This window comes from Alligator sinensis, unplaced genomic scaffold (assembly GCF_000455745.1).
Source record: "Alligator sinensis unplaced genomic scaffold, ASM45574v1 scaffold26_1, whole genome shotgun sequence".
Taxonomy (NCBI): Eukaryota; Metazoa; Chordata; order Crocodylia; family Alligatoridae; genus Alligator; species Alligator sinensis.
In genome coordinates, this window is record NW_005842448.1 from 242,847 (window position 1) to 260,542 (window position 17,696).

A 17,696-nucleotide genomic window follows, 5' to 3' on the forward strand; every position below is an offset into this window, starting at 1 on the left:
TTCAGGGTGTTCAGCTGTCATATATAATTTACAATACAATGTCACTGTATGATTGGGGGTGGGATAAGTCCCAATATGTTTGTTTTGTTTCTTCATAAATGGAGGAAAGCTATAAAGCTTTGGATAACAGATTATTTAAGATTCAGTCTCTGCATTTGCTTTGACAATATTGGTATTTTATTTTTAACAAAAACAAGATTCAAAGACTCAACAAAGACGGAAGATTCTTGCAAAATATATTTCCCAGAAATTGCATGCCTGCTGTTATAAAGGATAGGTCAGAAGCAGAAGAAGGGATCAAATGATATTAAAATGACAACTCACCCTATGAAAATAATTATAAACACTGTATTTAATGAGCATAATTCAATGAGGGTTCTATCTGTCTGCTTTGGCAACTCTCCCTAGGTCCTCCCAGATGTCCCCTCAAATAGGAGGTACTCAAAATGTTGAATTAAACATATTCCATAGTTGGTAGGGTCAGAAGGGACCTGAGCAGATCATCAAGTCCAACCCCCTGCCATGGCAGGAAAGAGTACTGGGGTCAAATGACCCCGGCGAGGTGTTTATCTAGCCTCCTCTTAAAGACCCCCAGGGTAGAAGCAAGTACCACTTCCCTTAATTAAACAGTTTAATTTACAATGAAATGAAATGAATCTCTGTAGAATAAATCAAATACCTCACCCATGAAGGGTAATTATCTTTATTTCTTTCAAGAAAGAGAAATCCAGGACTAAACTATAGCTTTTCACGCTTGTAAAGTACCAGATGCTACTTCTCTGTATTATAAAGAATAAAAGGTGTCAATATTTTTCTGTATTTAAAATTTATCTAGGCTAAAGAAAATCCACATGAGTACCTCCATTTTTTTTCTATCACAGTGATGAGGAAACCTATCTTCTTAAATGTAATATTATATTTATATTATTAGTTAGTCACATTTAAGTCTAAATTAAACTAGACCTTCATGTAAATATATTTTCTCAGATTTTCTCAGCTTTAGATTCCCAAGTTGTGTTATGTTGTATTTTGTTTTTAATAACTTTACTATACTGGGGATACTGCAAAAGTAGTTTGAATAGCAAAGACTAATATTATTCTGATGTTGGTCCCCTATTCAGGAAAGCAAGGATGATTCACACACTTAACTTTGTCATGATTTAACTGCTTTGTTAGATTGCTGCCTCAAGGGCAAAAAAAGCAAAACTAAAGTAATCCTGAAGTATTTACCCACTCAAGTAGTTTCAATGAACTTGAAGTTACTAATCAAGTGAGGTGGGGGTTCATGATCATTCCTTTACCACTTACTGTTTCACTGTTTTAGAAGATTAACTAGTTCATAAGTGATTTTTATTTTCTTTTTTTAAAGAAAGGTCAGGTATTTTTTAGCAGCATGACTCCCATTGGAATCAAAAGGAAATACAGAGGAATCAAACTAAACTTTCAAAAGCATGTGCAGTTTTCTTTACTTCCATCTTGTAATAAATGTTGTGCCTCAACAATTAATTTCATTGTGACTGAGTTACTTTAAGATTTGCATAACTCTGAACCTGTGTTATTTCTTTATAAGGTCATGGAGATGTAATAGCCCTTTCTGTTAGTCTTGATGCAGGGGAAATCCTCCTAAACCAAAACACAGAATGTGGTGGACAAACCGTAAACCTCCTATATCAGGGCTTTAGCTCTGTTCATATAATATGCATAGATTAAATATTTCATATCAGCAGTGAGAGGGGAAATGACATGCAAATAGGTAGAGAGGTCTTTCTTACAATTATACCAAATGCAACATGAAACTAACCATCTTTACTCTCAGAACCTTAAAATTCAACCAGTCCTACAGGAAATCTCCTGCAAAAAGGGGGTGAATCCTATTGAGTTCATGTCAAAAATGATATTTTGTTCTTCAGAAGGTTGTTTTTATTGTATGGAAGCACTGTTCAAAAGACATCACATTATGTATATGCGACACTATAAATACTCATAATAAGAGTCATTCCATGTTGTATAGACAGGTGGATAAAGGCTTGGGAAGAGGAAGTATTTTATTCCCATTTTATAGAAATGGAAGTGAAATAGAAAAACTTGCCTAGTGCTTCAACAGAAAGGCTTAAGTACAGCCATACAAAAAGCCTGAGGCAGAATTGATTCAACCTACAAGGTTTTCTCTAAGTTGCATAGATTGGATTGGGAATGAATGGAAGTAATGTTTGACCTTCTGAGGGAGGGCATGCAGAAACCTTCACTAGCTAGAGCCAGAAGATGAGGGGTGCTCCCACACACCTCCCAGAATGCTGGAGATTGCTGAGTGCAGCTGAGTATGGCCAAATAGAAAGGGACTTGAACCTGTTCAGCCTCCACAAGAGAAGGCTGAGGGGGGATCTAGTGGCTGTTTACAAACTAGTCAGGGGGGATCAACAGGCATTGGGGGAATTCCTGTTCCCCCGAGCGCTACTAGGAGTGACAAGAAATAACGGTCACAAGCTGTCAGAAGTTAGATTTAGGCTAGATATCAGGAGGCACTACTTCACTGTCAGGGTGGCTAGGACCTGGAACCAACTTCCAAGAGAAGTGGTGCTGGCTTCTACCCTGGGGGTCTTTAAGAGGAGGCTAGATAAACACCTCGCCGGGGTCATTTGACCCCAGTACTCTTTCCTGCCATGGCAGGGGGTTGGACTTGATGATCTGCTCAGGTCCCTTCTGACCCTACCAACTATGGAATATGTTTAATTCAACATTTTGAGTACCTCCTATTTGAGGGGACATCTGGGAGGACCTAGGGAGAGTTGCCAAAGCAGACAGATAGAACCCTCATTGAATTATGCTCATTAAATACAGTGTTTATAATTATTTTCATAGGGTGAGTTGTCATTTTAATATCATTTGATCCCTTCTTCTGCTTCTGACCTATCCTTTATAACAGCAGGCATGTAATTTCTGGGAAATATGTAGTACAAATGCAGGATTTACTATTCTACTTGTGGAGGGTCAAAGCCTTCTGCATTTATGAATACACAGATATTTTTTTAATGAGCAAATCTATTTTTATTTCTTTCTATGTAAATATTGGATAAAATGTTAGAATATTGAGGACCATTTTTACTGATTTTTATGGGATGGAGAAGATTTATTAATGCTCCATGCCACAGCCAAGCTTCCAGACCATATCCTGACTGATCTTTGTGTTGTTTCAGTTTATAAGCTGTTTGTAAAACCTTTCCCTAGGCAGTGGAGATCTTCTGAGTGCTGGGACAAGCTGTATGAATCAGTAGTAATAAAAGCATCAGCAGGATTCATCTGCAGTCTCCTGCAGGGATACACTTTACCTTAGTTGATCAAATTATATTGAATTGTAATGAAAGTAGAAGTGGATGCCTACCAGGGAATAGTTTGTAGCATTCAGAAGTAGATGTTATAATAATTCTGCTTTTGCAGAACCTACCTTTTTTGTTTTTCTGAAGTTATAGAAGGATTGTGCTTGCTACTCTTTAGCTATTTTTTAATCAATCAAACGTAAGAATTTTTATTCACCCATTAATCCATTTTTGCTACAAAAATAACCAGGGAATTCTGTTTGTTTCCTGCTATGCTACTATTAATGCGTTGTCATGATTCCTTGTATGTCTGATAAGTCTCAGTCATCCCATTAATTCATTTTAGGCCTATGATATAATATCATGTATGTAGTACTTTACAGTTTATAAGCACTCTATATACAATCATTTTAGTACTCTTAAGGACCTTTATATATTCATCTAAAGTTTCTTCAACTGAGCCAAAGGAGTATGAAGATTGTAGTCACAGCTAGACAGAAATTTCATAAAGGTTAAGAGGAAAATTGAACTTGTGTCCATGCTTTGCAATTTTTCCCTGCTGCAGTCTGGTCCAGTCCAGTCCATATTAATTGTAAAATATATGTCATGTGGATAGCTAAACATATCAGCCCCATATTCTAAATCATTGGTTATTTTATGTTAACCATATTCTAGCAGCAAATGGCAAATACATTGTTTCTAATTTAGTTTCATTTTGCTACTCATGTCATTTGTACAATTATGTTTCATTTAATTTTTGGGAAGTGGACTGGAGTAAATATGAGGGCCAAAAATGCCCTACCCCCAGTGTCCCCCTCTGCAAGGAAGCAAATACTGTTTTAGTTTTTTAAATGGGGTGCTGCTGAGTTCACAAAAGTTATGGATGGGTTTGATAAAAATTTGAGAATCACTTGTCTAAGAAAATACTTGGTTGCAATGTCAATGATTTTATGGGTCAACAGTAGATTTGTCAAGCATGGAATCTTATTCTTCCTGAAACTTCCCTCACAAAGATAGCTAAGCTTCTACCTTCTCTCCTATGTGCCTGTGATACATATCGCTTCTTTCCAAATACTCTTTCTTTTTTCCAAATGAGATGAAAGATTGAGGTACTGAAGTTAGAAGTTCGAAGTTCTCAGTGTCCTAGGACAGACTGGCTTTTTTTCAATAGGCAAGAAGCATAATAGGATCATAAATTTTCTCATAAGTGAGGGTGTACTCGAACTAGTGTGAAACTTTTCATCATGTTAGCAGCTGGTGATATTAAACAGATAGACATTTCTCCAAGTGTCACTATATCTATATATACACATACATATATATATATACACATACATATATATATACATACATACATACATATATATATATATATATATATATATATATATATATATATGTAGTACTGATATATATATCAGTAGTTTTACTCTTTCAATCCTTGAGTCCTTACTGGATTCCCTATAAAGGTGTAAAAGCAAAGTCTGTTTTAGCAGTCCTAAATGTCCATATTGGAAAATCAGGAGACTATGGAATTTTGTTATGTGAAATCATGTTGCAATCTTGAAAAAACTGGCTCAAGTAGTCCCTTAGTACAGAACGTCTTTTTCACTGGGTGCGCCTATACTTGCTATTAGCACACAGCAATAAAGTGTAGTGCGTATTGCACCAGACTTTATTGATTACAGGTATGCTGTTTGAACATGCACCCAGGACTGTAGCACGTTGAGCTGGGTCAGAGCATCCCCAGCTGGCAGGGGATCCCAGGGGTCATCCTGCCCAACTGGGGCTGCTCTGACCCAGCTCAGTGTGCTGCAGATGGGCTGACTGGGGCTTGAGGGTGCTCTAGTGTAGGGCTAGCCACCAGGCAACCCTTACACTGAAGCACCCTGATACCGCAGCCAGCCCTGGCAGCATCTACATCTAGTTACCCTGTCATAACAGTACTATGTGTAGATGGTGAAATATTACTGCAGAGCGAATTAGTCTACTCTGCAGTTAAACATCTTGTGTAGATGTGCCCACTGTGTCTTGGAGCATCACATTATGCCTCAGATACCACAGCAAAAATTATACATATGTTATATATTTCAATTCCATTTCTGCCTGAAGTCTTCCAGATTCTCTTCCAAGGCACAGATCAGAAATGGAGACTTTCCTCTGTTTGACTGACTGTTTATACAGTGGGTAGACCGATCAGATCAACACCTCTTCCTAGTAAGTACTGGATTATTACTACTGTAAGATCATACTGCCCAAAACATAATAAATCATTAACAGAAGAGGAAATCATACAAGTTAAGTCATTTCAATTACAGACCAGCTTCTACTACTTCCTCTGTTGGTACTATCATGAATTAGGCAGAAAGTTCTTTCATGTCTGCTCTATCCAAAATGGTATTTAGTCAGTTATTTGGCTTTCCAGTATTCTGGAAAAACTGAATTCATGACTGATGTAAAAGAATAATTAAAGGGATTCCATTAGTGGTAATAGTGACAAATACATAGATCATGGTCACTGAGATTTATAGGAGCTGTAGTGTATTTGAACAGCCTCAGACTTGAGCAATGCATTGGGCTATGAAGTATTCCCATCCAGAAATAGGAGATATGTATTATAGCTACAAAGCTACAGTGTGCAAGATATAAACAGAAACAAACAAAAAAAAGTTCAGTCTTAGCCTTTTTGCTGAAAAAAGGGATAATTTTGGAAGTGATATATGAGAAAATAGATTAATCAATCTGTCTGAGTAAAGGGATAGGCTGTTTCATAAACTCTGAGATGAACAAGAATGGCCTCAGGAGGACTTCCCCTCCCTTCTGGAGTAAGTCTCAGACTTGGGCCCAGTCAAGGAGGAAGTCTTAGGCTTGGGCCCAGCTGTCTTGGCTGCCCAAATGGAGTGAGCCAGCCTGTAAGCTCTACAAAGCCAATAGGCCTCCCTGGTTAGGTGCTGTGTCAGTGACCAAGGCAGGGTTGCAGGATCTTTCTTTTACTGTTTCTTCCTGTTACTTTTTAAATCTTTTTTTTATTAATTTATTTTGGAGGGGGGGGAGGTTGGGGGGCAGCACAGAAAAGGAATTATGTGCTTTTATGGGGCAGCCACAGCTCCTCTGTCAGAGAGTTTTAAGTTTGGAAGGGATATTAGAGAAGGGCAGGGGATCTCCCATGTGGATGAGGTGGGTGATGGGGGGGGGAAAGGGAAAGATTTCTTATACCTGGATGTAAATGGAGAGGGAGAAACATGGTTGGGGTTGGCCAGAGGGTTTATTTGTATGGAGGTCTAGGCAGGGAAGAGTTAGGTAGGATGGGGGCAGGAATTTGGAGTCCTTAAGTTGTCAGGTATTGTTTGGGAAAGCTACCATTATTTTCTTTCTATCTGTGAGTTATTTATCTATTTATAGTAAATTCCTCTGAGCGTTTTACATAGGGTGGGATTTAATTCTAAAAGTTAAATAATCCATCTTCCGAAGTTGGCTTACACCACCTTTCGGTGTCAGTAAGGGTCTTGGCACAAGTTACTTTAAAAACATAAAGGCATTTAAAAAGAGAACAATCATCAGTTAAGGGGTCTTAAACTGCCATAAGTATGCTCTAAACCTTTTAAAGTTAAGCCAGGCAAGAGGAGCTTTATCTTGGAAATGTTTTATCCATGGTATTCCAGGTTATTTTTTGAATTGTCAGAGGATGTAAAATGCTTTACTTTATATCCCAGGTTGCACAGCTCCCAGCTGCTGTATCCCTTCTTACTCTCCTAAACTCTAATGCCCCTTCCCACTGAGAACAACTGCTCTGAGCTTAATTGAAGAGAGACCATGGAGTTGGGGAAACCTGCTTTCCCCAGGCATGTGGTCTGGTTGTGGGAAGCTCAATAAGTGCAAGCACAGAGCACTGGGGAGGTTGCAGGTCCCGGACTTTGTGTTGTGGCTGATGCTCTAAGTGTAGATTAGGCACAGCAGTTTCAGCCGTAGCACAGCGTCCCAGAGAAGCAGCCTCCCTGAGGCTCTGCACTCATGCTGAAACTCATGCAAATGCTAGGCCCAGAGTGGCTTAATATCTGCGGGACCCCGGAGCTGGGCAAAGCATGCCTTCCCCAGTCCCCGAGGCTCATCACCCAAGCTAGGTCTTCTCCCACCTCCCAACAAGCATGGTCCCTGTTGCCCCTAACCCCATTTCCCCCTCTGATGCAATCCCAATTCACTAAGACACATGCAAGATAAAGAATAAAAAACAACAACAAGTCCTTCTATACATACATAGGGAGCAAGAAAAAGTCAGCCTTTACTGTGGGCCCCCTACTGAATACTCAGGGGCAGCCCACAGTTGATGCCCGTGAAAAAGCAGAATTCCTAAATACATACTTTGTGTTGGTATTCTTGAAATCAAGTGGGGGCTCTTCATGTGGCCAGAGGCCTGGGGAGCATGAGGAAGACAACAGGCTACATGAAATCAGTCCTGAACACGTGAGGGATCTCCTACAATACTTGGATGTTTTCAAGTATCCTGGGCCTGACAATGTGCACCCAAGAGTCTTGAAAGAACTGGCTGAGCTTATAGCAGTGCCACTGGCCATGCTGTTTGCAGAGCCATGGAACTCAGGAGTGGCCCTTGACAACTGGAAGAGGGCCAATGTGGTACCCATCTTCAAAAAAAGGGAAGAGGGATGACCCTGCAAACTGCAGACTGGTCAGTGTGACCTCAGTCCTGGGTAAAATCTTTGCAAAATTTATTAAGAAGGCCATAAATCACAAGCTGGTAACTGATGGGGTCTTAAGAAGTAACCAGCATGGCTTTGTAGAGGGTAGATCATGCTTGAAAAACCTTGTGTCCTTCTGTGATCAGGTAACTAACAATCTGGATGAGGTACATGAGGTTGATATTATTCACTTAGATTTCAGTAAAGCCTTTGATTCTGTTTCCCACAGGATACTCTCAAACAAACTATAGGTTGCTGGGCTGGACTAGTCTACAGTGAGGTAGGTGGACAATTGGCTCAGAGGCCATTCCCAGGTGGAGGTAAATGATGGGATGGCCTCATCCTGGGGGGCCGTGTCCAGTGGTATCCCCCCAAGAATTGGTGCTTGGACCCGTGCTCTTCAATATTTTCATTAATGACTTGGATGAGGGGGTGGAGAGCTCAATGATTACATTCATGGATGATACCAAGCTGTGGAGAAAGGTGGGCTCATTGGAGGATAGGGCCAGGATCTAGGAAGATCTTGACAGAGTGGAATCTTGGGCAGAATGAAATTGGATGAAGTTTAACAGAGATAAGTGGAGGGTCCTTTATCTGGGTTAGGAAGAACTTTCACCAGAACTACATGATGGGTGGTGGTCCACTGGCTGGCACTGCATCTGAGCGAGACCTGGGGGTTACAATCAACAGAAAGATGAATATGAGCCAGCAGTGCAATGAGGTTGCCAGAAGGGCAAATAGAACTCTGGCGTGCATCAGCTGATGCGTGGCCAATAGATCCAGGGAGGTTCTCCTCCCTCTCTATCTGGCACTGGTGAGGCCTCAGCTGGAGTACTGTCTTCAAAAAGAACATAGATAAGCTTGAGAGGGTACAAAGAAGGGCCACCCATATGGCCAAGGGCATGAAAGATAGGCCCTATGAGGAGAGACTCTGGGAACTGGGCCTGTTCAGTCTGACTTAATAGCCACCTACAAGTACGTCAGAGGTGAGCACCAGGATCTAGGGGAGCAATTCTTCAGGAAGGCATCCCAAGAAAGGATGGGCATAAACTAATAGACAGTAAATTCTATAGGAAGGAACTTATTCTCTGTAAGGGTCACCAGAATCTGGAACACACTCCTGGCAGAGGTAGTACAATCACCCTCCTTGGAGGAGTTCAAGATGAGGCTGGATAGGCACCTTGTTGAGCACATCTGAGCCCAATAACTTCCTGCCCATGGCAGGGGACAGAACTTGACGATCTTATAGGTTGCTTCTGGTTCTATGATTCTATGAAGATTTTAGTCCTTTAATTTTTTTGTTAATCTTTTTTTTCACTTCTTTCTCTTTATTTCCCCCCACCTGCTCCCAACCTCACCTCAAACAGTTTTTCAAGATTTCTTCCCTCCTGCCCTCTGCTCTGGCTGGGCTCCTGCTGGATGTGGAGGGAGGGAAGATCCCTCATGCTGGTTTCTCTGCCTCCCAGCTACATGCCACCCCCCACTCCTCCTGCCCCTCCTCTTCCACCACAGGGAAGGAATAGAGCCCTGGGTCCTGTGCAATCCCCTGCTCACCAGCCCTCTAGTGGCAAGTCACAGTGATTCAGGTCTGAGATGACATGAAGCCTGAAACTGCTCTAAAAATGTCATAATTTTATCATGTTACAACATCCACCAGATTTTTAACGTTATATAGGTAACATCTGCCAAAGCCTGAAGATATCCGTTTGCTAATAAAGATATTGCTAAATGTCCCATCTTCTGCTCAAGAGAAATAACAGTGTTTGAGTCAAGTTGGACCTGGAATGAGCCTTATTTTAATTCCTTGTCTCAGTGTTGAAGCCATAAGTATCCTGAGGCTGGGGTCCTTTTCAAGTTCAGTGTAAGCAACAACCACCAGTAAATAGAAAAATGCAAAAAATAGGAAGAAGGGAGACATGTCAAGAGGGGAGAAGATGCTATTTTGATTTTCATTCATGAAAATGCCTTCATAAAACTTTGTACATTTATCTTGGAGTTTTGTGTCTTACCTTGCAGATACTTTGAGGACATAGAACACTTTTCATTGTTGGGATTAGATTTGAGAATTTTTTTATCAGTGAATTCAGCAGGTTCATCAACAATATAAATTTGTTTGTTCCAGAATCTTCCCCTTTCCTCTCCTCTACCCCAAATTCAAATTCAATTTGCTAAATAGTTTTAGCTTGGGGAAAAAGAAGAGATTGCATTTACTAACTCGGGGAGGGAGTCATTTTTTAACTAATAGCTCCCTTATTCATTGTGGATGGGGGAAACCCACAGATAATTTCCTTATCTGCCTAAGGGGCTTTCAACCACATCTTCTACATGCCAGGAAGAGGAATAACAGTGATACCATAAGCTGTTCTGGAGTGGATTGATCACAGTGGGTGCATCTATACATTAATGCAAATCAATAAACTCTGGAGTTGTTTGAGCCAGAATCAACTACTCCTCGGCACAGTGCCTAAATGTGTGCCTGGGACAGCAGCAATTTGAGCTGGGGCAGAGTTGTCCCAGGTTGGCAAGTTTGGGGTTCAGCCTTGGGCTCCAGGTGGTAGACTTGGGTGGTGAAGGAACTGTCTGGGACATGATGGTACAGAACTTGGGAGCCATTTAGCGAGGTGGCAGGCAGTCCCCACACTTTAGCACTTTTGTGTCCCAGTCAGCACCTGTCATTGGCTACACATGCATTTTGTTGTACTTTATTACTTTGCTGTAAGATAGTACTGTCACTGACAGAACTATTTTATGGTGAAGTTAATTAATTTACTGCACTGTAATACTGGTGCATGTGTAGACTGTGACACTTTACTGTAGAGCTAATTAGTCAACTCCACATTAAAGCACACATGTAGACGTACCCAGTTTCTTCTAATGCAGTTGTTCTACTTTTTATAAACAAACATTCACTGAAATAGAAACTAGAACCTCCTAGGTTGCTGTCCTGATCATCAAGAATCATGCTCATCATCTCACTTGGTATCTCTCAGTAACTATGTCACTATTTTATATGCCCTGGAACACATTCCAGCAGGATGGATTAAGAAAGCTCCAACTCAGAATATCCTCAGTGGTTAGGAGACTTTACTGAGGTGGGAAATCTTGTTTCATATTCCTTGATGAAATCAGGCTAAGAGTGAAATTGAACTTGGGTATTCTGCTCCTTAGCTGAGTGTCTGAACCACTGATTTGGGGACTCCATTATGTTCTGGCATTTGGAACTGTTCCACTTGGTATTAAATACTTAAAAAGTCATTTAAGAAAGAGAGTGTAAGAGTGAGCATGACTTTCTAGCCTGTTGATTAGGAAAATCATCTGAGAAGTACATCTCCTGTGTTCTAGTTTCAGGTCCAGTGAAGATTTAATTATTTATACAAAGTAGAATAGCTTGAAGAAGAAAGATTAGGAGCACCCCCTCAGACATAGGAACGGTGCTTCTTCTTGTGGTTTCATGGATAAAACCCTTATACATGCCTGAAATTAAACATCTCTGGTTAATCTGGAAGTTGTGTGTCATACTTAAAGATAGTTTCACTTTTTTCTGAGGGAAGAAGGATTTATTTATTTCTAGTGACAAAAACATTCTTTTTTTTATTTGATTCACTGTTTGAACTGAAAAATAAATTATTCACTTAGCCGTAGCTGTGATTACCTCTGTTAAAGAAGAACAAATCCTTTTCATAAAAAACATGTAAATGTCAAAATTTGTTTTCATTTTGTGTCAGAGAGTGAGTGAATGTATTAGGAGGTAGTAACAGCTAAAATGCAAAGAGCTGCATTTTTTTTGCAATGTCCATTAAAAAAAAAATAGTCCTTAATACCAAAAATCAGCTTTGCATAACATGAGAAATCTGAACTGGCGAGTAGAAATTAAAATATGCATAGATTAATTTCAACCAGGGACATTAAACATACAAATATACTGACCTGTAGAGGTAGTCTGCAGAAGTTTTTGCCGGGAATGTCAGTAGCCAAAAAATTACCACCACCACCAATCAACTTCATTGCCATTGCTGCTGGAGCTGCAGCATCACTGTGGCCAGCACCCAGGGGATGAACACTACCAGAAAACTTAGTTTTCAGTCACCATTGGCAACTAAAATCCGCAACATTCATCCAGCCAATGCTGGCCATACTAACATTGAAGCTCCAGCAGCTGCAGCTCTGGGAGTTGGGCAGCATCAGCATTAACTGCTTGGATGCTGATGATGACACAGCAGCCAGCAACCGTGGCCAGAATCCCTGTGGTCCTGACCCACCCTGCAAAGATGCGTGTGGTCCCAGTCACCCTTTAAGGCCAAATGAGTTTGACATCCCTCAATTAAAGCAATAGAGTATTCAGGCAGATTAATAATCATTCCACTAGCACCAGTTAACTGGCATTATACTCACTTATGTGGCGCATAAAATTAAAGTACTGGAGAATTTGTGATCCTAATTTGTTTGCTGATTGATTGAATATTCAACTGAAGTTATGGAATGACAGGCGACAGCATAACTTTTAAAGTTTTCATATAAAATTTGAAGTATATTTATCATGCACGATCTGAAGTTAGTATCTTGTCTTAATGTAATTTGTCTTTGTTCTTATTCACAAAATAAGCCTGTCAACATTCTAGTCCTTAGGTTCACTTTGTTTATTAGATTTTCATTAAATGAGACAAATGACTGTTTTCTGTGACTTGTTAGCAAAATAGCACAGCCACTTTTCACCAAAATTACTCCAAGCAAAGTGTGAAAGGACTGTTTTTCTCAACAAATATAATGTATTTCCTAGGAAAACAAGTTTCTGAAGGGAAAATTACTTCTTTCTCAGCCTTACCAAGACAGGCTACAGAAAAAAAAAACATCCTAGTTTGCCTGAAACTGTCTATGGCTGGTTTGGCACCAATGTGGCCACATCTACACAAGATGCTAACTACACAATAGCATGGTACTAATGTACAGAAGCATTGTGTGGCAGGAAGCGTGATGTGATGCTACTGCACAGTAGCTCATTGCAGTGCAATCAGCATTACCTGAAAGTTGTTCAGGGGGTGCTACTGCACAGTAACTGGAGTTACTGGACAGTGATTTAGTACTTGTCTATATACAAGAACTAAATGACTGCACACACAAGTACTCAATGACTGCACAGTAGCTACTGCTTAGTCAACATTGTGTATAGTTGCGGTCCGTATGTGTGTTGTATGTGCACCGTATGTGGTGGGGAGAGTAAAGTCTTTGTTTTCATAATATCTTTTTTTTTTTAACAAGGGAAGAAGTTTTAGAAGTCAAATAGCAAAACTCAAGTCCTTGAACATAAGTTCAAGGATAAAATATTGTGTATGAGTGCTTGGTATTAAAATGCATATTATCAGCTGCTGCCTCACTTTTATCTTGACAGGCAAAGCAAACATTATTCTATTCTTCTCTTGCAACACAATTTTTAGTTTTGTTCTATTATTGTTTGCAAAAAATTACATTAGTATAACATCCAGCAAAATTAATAAAATTGACAAAATCTCAGCAGTTTGTTTCAAAGGCTTTGAAAACTTTGCAACTTTGAGCCTCTTTGGATAATGCATTTTTATTGTGAGGCTTTACAAGAACATGAGAACGGTCTGTGATATTGGAGATCCGGATAGATTAGCAGTTATGCTGAGTATAGAATAATTCATCATGTAGGAAAATGACAAATTGGTTTATAGACCCAATACTTGTTCATGAGAGCTTTGTTGGCACAAAAATAAATCCTTTTCTCATGCAGTTTCTATTAGAATGACTAAGCAATTTTCTATTGGTGTGCTTTACAACTTTTGATATAACTGGGAACCACAAACCGCTAAGTTTAGAGCATGTCCACAGTAAGAGCTAACTGAAGGATTCCTGTGGTGTTTATGTATTGGTTCCTTAAGTCCCTTTATCCTGTGCTTACAGGGATATTTTAGAAAGCTTTTGAGACCTATGAGATTTGAATGATAGATTTCATACATCCTCTGGAGGGCAGACTGTAAAGAACGAAGTATAATGTTTATTTTTAATGGCAATACTTAGAAACCCTATAAAGATGAATTTGATCTCATTTAGTTTGAAGACAGATTGGAGAGCAGTTGTATCATGCACCTGGGAACTTTCTCTTGTCATACTATAATACACTAGATAATAGAATGTCAAATGACATGAGGTCAGCATTTAACCTTAATCTCTTAGGAGATTTCATAGGCAGCTTTGCTGGCTTCTTGCCCCATTTTAATTTCATAAGGACTTTATTTATATTATACAAGGTTATTTTTGCATGTACATATTGTGCAGGGAAGGTAGGTGGGGTGTGAAGTTCCTTCAGTAATTATTTCTTGCAGGCAGTGAAGCAGATGGAAAAGGTTTCCTATTTTTAGGTCTATGGATTATTATTTTTTGTTTTGTTTTGAGAATGGATTTAGTATAACATTGCAGAAGTTGGGGATCCAGAGATATTTCAAAGTTTAAGTTTTGCAATTTAGTAGTTGTTTACGATAGAATATCTAGATGATTAATTTGTAAAACTTCTGGCAGTGGCATCAAGTTGTGATGTGTAATGAGAAAACCTTCCAAAAGATGTAATAGCTTTAAGGAGTTTTCAAGACTGTGCATGAACAAAAGGGGTTTAGCAAAGCAAAGAAGCTGTTGTCTTCATCCAGTTAAATTTTGTAGTCCATCCTTGGCTTCGATCAATAACTCTGATTCTCATGTGTGATCTGACATTCATTGCCAGCTGTTCCAATATTAGGCTAGGAAGCAGAGGAGAAAGATGATGGCTTTGCTCTATTTCTTTCTGCAGGGGGATAGAGAGTTGATCATAAGCCATTAAAAGTTCTAACGGCAAAGAATGTATTGTATACGGTAAGGTGGAAAATGATATATATATATATATATATATAAAAAATCAACTCATGGTTGACTAGTTGACCCGAAGCTCTAGGATGCTATAAAATAGAGGTTCACAGAAAATTAACATGTTATTTTGTACATGAATTTGAATCACATTTTCTTTTTTTCATTCCATTTGAAAGCATTCCCCTGAAATTCATCACTAAAATAAATTCAAATAGATAAAATAATGTTGTTTATTTCTGAACATTCTGTTTCAATTTCAAGGTCTTATGCTTTAGACTGATTGTAATAATATAAAGTAAAAGCAATTCCAAATGAACAATTTGAAATAATTTATTCAGAAAATGTCAAAAGAGAATATTTGAACATTGTCACACCATTCTATTATTTTTCTTCTGATTGTGTCAATTTCTCTAAAAAAAATAAATAAATCACAAAACACTACGTTGTCAGTAGAACTGCATTTTCAGAGGGGAATGACTTCTTCCACAGCAATGTTTTTCACTTTTATTTTCAGGTGGCCATTCTGCTATCTTACTCTTTTCCAGTAATTTCAGAGGAAGCTTTAGAGAGAACTTCTTAGTAACTTAGATGTAAAATGTTAATTGGAACAGGGATATCTTTTCTTAAAACCCATGTTGGACTGTAGGATAGACCTTGAGCTAGAACGTTCCCTTATGACATCCAGTTTGGAAGAGGAGAGAAGACTGTCATATCTCCTAAAGTTACTTTCTTATCAACCACCCAGTCATTTTGAGGGGTTCCATGCAAATGCTCAGCAGAGCTTGTGATGTCAGAAAGGAAGATGGCCACCCTCTTAAAAGCAGCATGTTGCTAAGCAGGTGGATATCCTTCTACCACAAAACGTTTTCAGGAAATATTAACTCCCACGGAATCTTGTCTGAGATTTTGACTGGATACCTTTAAGTGCTCCTTAAAATACCACTTTTGTTTCTGCAGCCATCCCCCTAGGAAGACTGGAGGATCAAAAGACTTGGACTTTGGGACATCTTAAAAAAAAGAGATATGTTTACTGTGAAAATTGTGGGAGGGATAGGTGGCTAAGCCACATCATGATTCCTCAATTCTCCCAGCTGGTCCTCCATAGAAAAACAATAAAACCATCCTCTTTCTAGTTGAATCAACATTTTCTGAAATCAAAATGCAGTTATAGTCTTGTTTGTTTTTCTACTTTCATCAACAGTTTTGCCTATGTTAAAATCAAGCTTGTATACTTTTTATACAACTGATGTATTTCCCCAATGATATACTGTCCTAGATATCTAAACTATTCTAAAAAAAAGATTTAGATTGCTATTCAATTGGAGAAAAAATTATAACATTGATTGTTGAAACTCCCTGTTGGTATATATCCCCTTTCCAGATTACCACTCTCCATGTGAGTTGAACTGTACTACTAAATTATATTGTATTTGTTTAATGTAGCATGTGCCCCCTTTTAGCTCTAATGTACCTGCTTCAAAAATCCTATCAAATAGCTCATTTGTAGGTCACAGAGAAGTCCATAGCACCTTCATGGTTCAGACTGGTGAAAAAATCAGAAAAATTGTCTTTATTGTATACAACAAATGTATACAACTGGAATATATATGTAATTTTAACAATAAACCTTTTACTTATATATAGGCTTTATGGTCATTGTATATATATATATAAGTTTACATATAAGTTTCTTATTACATGAATGTTATGTACTGTATCCTTATTTCTTTACACCAAATCCTGATTTGCAGATGTGAGTGAAAGATTGACTTTACATTTCCAAAGATGATTAGCTGCCAGCTTTAATCAAATTGAGAAGTAATTAGCAAATCAAAACTTGATTAGCTCTTTGCTTGATTTAGTAAAATTACAGTTTATGCAGTTTAAATGATGGGGGAGGGGAAATGTCTGTACTCCATATATAGCCCAGCGATGCATGGGAGAAAGTTCTTGCTTACTGGCTTTATTAACTTAGATATTTAAAGTTATCTTTTCCCTAAAGATGATACAATATAAACTAATATCTCCCATCCTTTTTACTTTTTAAGTAAATGCTTCATGAGTAGCTGTATTGGGCGCATTATTTGACTGTACCTGATACATGCTATCTGGGTTTTCATTCCCCGTACTTTCCTTCATTCATAAAAGTACATCCGTCTTGGTATGGAATTATTAAAGTGTAAAAATATGTATTTGATTGTGCAATAAAGGAAATTACTTCATTGATTTGTATGCTTTAGCAGTTAATACATAAGCTTTAAAAATGAAAGACATAGGCAGGTCAGGATTACTTTGTGCTAGTTTCCTCTCTGCCATCTACTGGTTGTGTGACCTTTGTCATCATTTATGGTATGCGTTTCTAGATTTACCTATCTGCAGATTACATATCATTCCTTCTGCATGTATGCAAAGCACTTTGAGTTCTTCAAAAAATTTAAAACATGCATGAACATGCAAAGCATTATTAATTAATAAATGGTTGGTTGTTTAGGTAAGTCAGATTCACAATACATGCTAGTTTTCACCTGTGTGGGGCAAAAAACACATACATCCATACATGCATACATGCATACATATATAAATGTGTGTGTATACATACATGTGTGTTTATACACCCTACCACACGCATACATATCCGTAAAGACTTTGTTAGAATCATCTGTGTTTTTGTCCCCTTGAGATTAGATTGCTGTAATGCACTCTACATTGTGACTGAGACACGTTTTAATGCATCTTTTGTACTTGAGTCTTATTTGTTACAGAAGTTACTGCAGTGAAGAGCTTCTTGGAATTAATTTAACGACAGAATTAGTGGGTCATATTTATTCCTGCT